The following is a 6321-nucleotide window of genomic DNA, read 5'->3' on the forward strand; positions in this document are numbered from 1 at the left end:
ATGATGATGATCCCTGCAGGGACCACGACTTTGCGAAACACCGGCGAACCGCGACGGAAGGTTGTGACTCGAGGGACGGTCCCAGGATAGTGGAGGCCGGGGGCCGACCCAGGCGATCTTGTGCTGTACGTAGAACGTTGAACTTCTTTCGCACCGTACGCTAATCGGAGGTGTGGAGTGGGCAGTGCCGGATTATCCGAGTCGCAAAAGTAGCTACTTATGTAGCTACTTATGAAGCTACGGGCGCCGCACTTTCAAGGGCCCCGCGCAAAATGCTTTCAGGCTATCAATTCCGGTTCCGTGATTCTGCACTTGCTCTATTACTATAGTACTATACCGCCTTCGACTTTCATGAACGACCGGGTGTTTAAGGTTAGCGATTTGTCCTATTATCTGGCTGTATAGCAAATTAAAAAAATACAATTACTTTACTATGCAAGTAAAAAAAGTCGTGTTTTAATATTTACGTTTTTTTTTTATTTAGGGCCCCTTCATAACATCACGTGCTTCAGATCCCACACCAGCTTCATCCGGCACTGGGAGTGGGTGCTGATACCGCTGCTGCTGCTGCTGCTGCTGTTCCTTGGACGTGGCACCAGCATGAGACAAAGCCCTGGCAGGACCCACTGGAGGCTGGGTCCTGGTGGAGTCCGTCTCGCGGTCTCACCCCTGAGGAAGGCTGGAAGCGATACGAGAATTCCCACCTTTGTACTCTGACGTCAGAGCGTTCTGGACTAAAGGTTTTTTTTTTTACACTGAATCGAATTCCATTTTGTAAACTTTTCAATCGCCATGCCTCGTTAGAGTTGATCTTCTCTCAGTGTTATATTTCAATTAAAATATAGTTTCATAATGTTACTTGTAATTTAATTAATAAAATACAACAATAATACGTCGTGTTTGAATGAATATTGCGGGGGTCGCGATTGGTTTTAACCCTCGTCTCGTTCGTGGTGTCATCGCCATCATCTCGGTAGTCTCGTCTTCACCATCTCCTTTGTATCGTTTTGCTTGTTTGCCATTTCCCATTACTGCAGCTTCGTTTCCACCGCGGGCCTAAATCTAGTATTCGTGTTTAATTAGCATATCGTTTGCATAAAATCGTAAATAATTGATTATCACGCGCATGATTACCTGCCGCGTGGTTCAGCGGTAGAGCGGGCGGGTCCCAATCGAAAGGTCAAGAGTTCAAAGCCTGGCTGGGGGGGGGGTTCACTCGGCCCATCATCCCCTCCCACCGGGGCCAATGAAGTCAGCAGCGGCTGTCATATGGACAGGCTCGTATGAATGTGTGTATGTTGAACTTCTTTCGTACCGTACGTGGCCAACCGTGCTAATCGGAGGTCTGGGAGAAGGGCAACAACAATCTAAAGACAAAATTCTGTTCTAAAGAAAAACGTTTTAAATCTAGATGATGATATGAAAGTGCATATCTCCAGTGGCTTCCTCGTGCCGGAAGGAAGAACGTTCCAGACGGCCGCAGCAGAAGCGCCTGACTCGCTCCCGCCATGGGAACGGGGATGTGAACCGGAGATTAATTATTTATTTTAAACTTCTGTCTGTTGATTAGCTTGTGCAGCAGCTGATGACGATGTTGCTGCAGAGGTGGCCTTAGTAAGGATTTTAACTCATCTTCTGACAACTGGAAGACCTTTTTCAATTTTTTGTATTAGTTCTTAATAGTTCCTTGCAATAACGATTACAAGATTCTGGGGAGCGGTGGTGCAGTGGTTAGCGCACGATGCTTGGAACCCGGCGAGCTAAGTTTGACTCCTGGTCACGGCTAACATGAGACGTGACTGGTGTCTGAACCGGATCGTGTGACCTCCTCCCCAGCCTTCACTAACCCGCACTGACCAGCGAGGTGAAGTATGGTCAAACAATCCCCATTAGCCGACACGAGATGCAGAGGCCTTCATCTGGCAGTGGATTGACAAAGGGGCCGTTCATTGTTCATGTTTTATTTATGGTAATTATTAAGATAAAGACGTGTATATTAAAGGAATACACAAAATCTAAAACACATTTTTTTACAATCTCTTAGGCAGTTCGAGACCAGTATTAATCAACAACAATATTTAATCTTGTCATTCTGTGAGGCAATGGATTTTTGATTCTGTAAGGCAATGAAGCTATGATTCTGTAAGGATTAGTGGATGAGTGATAGGATCAGTGAGTGATTGGGTGAGTGAGCGAATGAGTGATTGGATGAATAAGTGGATAAGTGAGTGAGTGGGTGAGTGAGTGGGTGAGTGAGTGGGTGAGTAAGTGATGTTAAGAATTAGAATATGTGAGTCTGTAAGAATGTAAGGCTATGATTCTATAAGAATCAGTGAGTGGATGAGTGAGTTAATGTGTAAGTGGGTGAGTGAGTTGATGGGTGAGCGGATGAGTGAGTGGATGGGTGAGTGATACTAAGAATGAGAATCAGTGATTCTGTATGAATGTGAGGCTATGATTCTATAAGAATCAGTGAGTGGATGAGTGAGTTAATGGGTAAGTGGGTGAGTGAGTTGATGGGTGAGTGGGTGAGTGAGTGGGTGAGTGATGCTAATAACGAGAATCTGTGATTGTGTAAGATTGTGAGGCTATGATTGTGTAAGAATGAGTGAGTGGGTGACTAATAGGTGAGTGATGCTCGGGACACGGCTGTGTCGCTATTAAAATGTCGCCACGTCTGCTGAATTAGGGGCCGGGAGGAGGGGTGGGTTTGTGAATGATTGAGTGATCTGAAACACGGTGAGTATTTTAGTGAGCGAGTGAACGGGGCAATGGATGAGAGCTGATGATTCTCTCCGACTATGATTCTGTAAGGATGTGAAGCTATACGAGCCTATAAGCACGAGTGAGCGAGTGAATAGATGAGTGAGTGGGCGAGTGAGTGAGGCTAAGGATATGCGTCTATGGTTCTCTAAGCTTGAGTGAATGAGTGTGAGTGGATGAGTGAGTGAATGAGTGTGAGTTGAGTGAGTGAGGCTTGGGATGCGAGGCCATATTCTGTAAGCATGAGTGAGTGGATGAGTGGGTGAGTGTATGAGTGAGTGGGTGAGTGCGTGGGTGAGGGAGTGGGCGAGCGAGTGGGTGAGTAAGGACGACAGGCCATGATGCTGTAAGGCCATGGAGCAGCTATGCTTCTGTAAGGGTGAGACTCCGTCATTCTCAAAGGACACAGGGCCGTGTCTCTATTAAGATTTCGCTGCGTCTGCTGTATTAGGGCAGGGAGGAGGAAGGTGGGGTGGGGTGGATGGGGTGGGTTGGGTGGGTGGGGTGGGGTGGGTGAGGTGGGTCGGTGGATGATCGAATTGCCTGCAACGCAGAGCGTGGTGGGTGGGGAGCGTCGCCACTCACGACAAGAGGGGGGTGCTGCCACCTCTGAGCTGTAAAAAAACCGGGATACATCACGCGAGGTAGCAGAGAGAAAATCTAATTGACCGCCGTTTCGAGCAATGATCCTTCGTTGTGTGCGATATCCAATGGACATATTTGTGTGTTGTAAAATATACAGTAGTTTTATGGCCACCACTATTATGGTTTTATTCATGTACTGTGAAGAAGGACCATTGCCTGAAACGTCGTCTATTATATGTTTTCCTTTTAAGGCTACACACACAGTGTTAGTATTGACGATTTTGTCGATGTTTATCTGTTATTGGCTATGCCTGTGCACCACTGCTAATGCAGCAGCAGAATCACATAATTTGTTGAACCATCATCATTATTTTAGTCGCAGTATTGCACAACCGACTAAAACTCGACACTTTGAGCGTCCCATAGAGGGCCTGCAGGCTTCGCAGTACAGCTGCTACCGCCACAAGAAGATGCTCCTGCGAAAAACCGGGACGGGTGAATACTCCAGTGAGGGGTCACTCGACCTCTGCGTGACCTCAACGTGACCAGGTGGTACGCGCGCTGCCACGCAGTGTCCACTCACTCTCGCTCAGAGGGGGCGGGGGTCTACAGGCGAGCGGGGAGGCAGCAGCAGCAGCAACATCCGGCGCTACTACCACCAACCGCCCAAGGTCTGCGGTCCTCGTTATATCAAAGTGTTATTGGCCAGGCAATGAGTGGTTATACGTGTGGGAGGCACACGGAGCACCCGGGAGGGGAAAAAATTAACCCGTAAAAACAAAGTTTTTCATTATAAATCCTTTATATGCGTGGCGGCTAGAGTCCTCTCGTCCTCTGGCTTGAGATGGCTGCCAGCTATGGGTCAGATGATTGCCTGCCACCATTAAGCAATTGGTAATTAAATAAAAAAAATTCCTAAAAAGTGTAAAATTTTGGAAAAAAATTCACGAAAATGCATTGTCACGCACAACGAGTCTGTGTGCAAAATGTCAGCTCGATTGGATCACGGGAAGTGGGTTAAAAAACGACCGAAAGATTTGCACGGTCGCAAGCGCGCAAGCAAGCAAGCAATATAAAGGATTAAAAAAAAAACCTCCCGCGTGCGAGGTAGCAACACTCGATCCCATGCAGATGGAGCAGTCCACGTTGAGCCGCACCGCATTCCCCTGGCGAGCCAAGCGCGCGGCTCCTCATCGACGCCGCACGGGCTGGGACCTCCACAACACTCGCTGCTGCTGCTGCTGCCTCTGCAGTGCCCGACTCCCCCCGGCAGTGGCGTGAACACAGCCATCACCGTCACCGCCCGGCCTCTAGGGGGGGCACGGGGGGACACGGTGGGGGGACGGGACACGGTGGGGGGACGGGACACGGTGGGGGGGGGCACAAGGTTGGGGGGGGGCACGGTGGGGGGGGGCGGTGGGGGACACGGTGGGGGACACGGTGGGGGGGACACACGGTGGGGGGACACACGGTGGGGGGGACACACGGTGGGAGGGGGGGGGGACACGGTGGGGGGGGGGGGGGACACGGTGGGGGGGGGGGCGGTAGGGGACACGGTGGGGGGGACACACGGTGGGGGGACGGGACACGGTGGGGGGGGGGGACACACGGTGGGGGAGGGGGGGACGGTGGGGAGTTGGTACCCGTGGCACTGTAGCGACGGGAAGGTGAGGAGAGTCAAGGATGCAATCATGTGTGGAGGGGGGGGAAGAGGAAGAGGAAGACACGAAGGCAAGTGAAGGGGGAGAGGAGTGAATCGTCTCTGCCGTGAGCAGGGCACGAGCTCAGCTTGCGATTGCCTCGTGACATTTGCCGCGCCTCATTGGGTCTCTCCCCGTTCTGTAGAATCTCATTTTTTGGGGGGGAGGGGTAGCCGTCTTCCGATTGGAAGAGACAGCGAACTGCTTCCTGTGCTCAGTTTGTTGTCCTTTTACCCTGAATCTCCGATTAGCACGGTTGGTTACGTACGGTGCGAAAGAAGTTCAGCGTACGGTACATTCTTAGTGGTCGTGAGAGGTAGTTAGAGGTGCATAGCCAACCCCGTGCAGAGGTGCGGGTGGTGGTTGTCGTCTTTGTTTCTGGAAGGAAAGTTGTGCAGAAGGATAGTGAAACTAAACTCAACTTTAGTTTTACTGTCACCAGGTGAGGCCCACTGAGCTACGGAGCTCTTTTGCGGAGGTGACCTGGCCACAAATGGTAGCTAAACGAAGCGGCTTACAACGTGGAAATGTAGAGCAGCCAAATACTCTGAACGCGTGGTGATGTTGTGGAGGGAAACATCGGAGGACCCGGAGAAAAATCCACGTGGCCACGGAGAGACAGAGAGAAACGCAAACTCCAAATACACAGCCGCGTCAGGGTCGGGATCGAACCCACGACCTCCAGTAGACCAGGCGAGATAGTCAACATCTCCTAGCCACCGTGATGATGACGATGAGAGACACGCAAACTCCAAATACACAGCAGCAGGCGTCAGGGTCGGGATCGAACCCACGACCTCCAGTAGACCAGGCGAGGTAGTTAACATCTCCTAGCCACCGTGATGATGATGATGATGAGAGACACGCAAACTCAAAATACACAGCAGCAGGCGTCAGGGTCGGGATCGAACCCACGACCTCCAGTAGACCAGGCGAGATAGTCAACATCTCCTAGCCACCGTGATGATGATGATGATGAGAGAGACACGCAAACTCCAAATACACAGCAGCAGGCGTCAGGGTCGGGATCGAACCCACGACCTCCAGTAGACCAGGCGAGATAGTCAACATCTCCTAGCCACCGTGATGATGATGATGATGAGAGAGACACGCAAACTCCAAATACACAGCAGCAGGCGTCAGGGTCGGGATCGAACCCACGACCTCCAGTAGACCAGGCGAGATAGTCAACATCTCCTAGCCACCGTGATGATGATGATGAGAGAGACACGCAAACTCCAAATACACAGCAGCAGGCGTCAGGGTCGGGATC

The sequence above is a fragment of the Lethenteron reissneri genome, chromosome 61, assembly GCF_015708825.2.
Source record: "Lethenteron reissneri isolate LAM-NWPU_2019-01 chromosome 61, ASM1570882v1, whole genome shotgun sequence".
NCBI lineage: Eukaryota > Metazoa > Chordata > Hyperoartia > Petromyzontiformes > Petromyzontidae > Lethenteron > Lethenteron reissneri.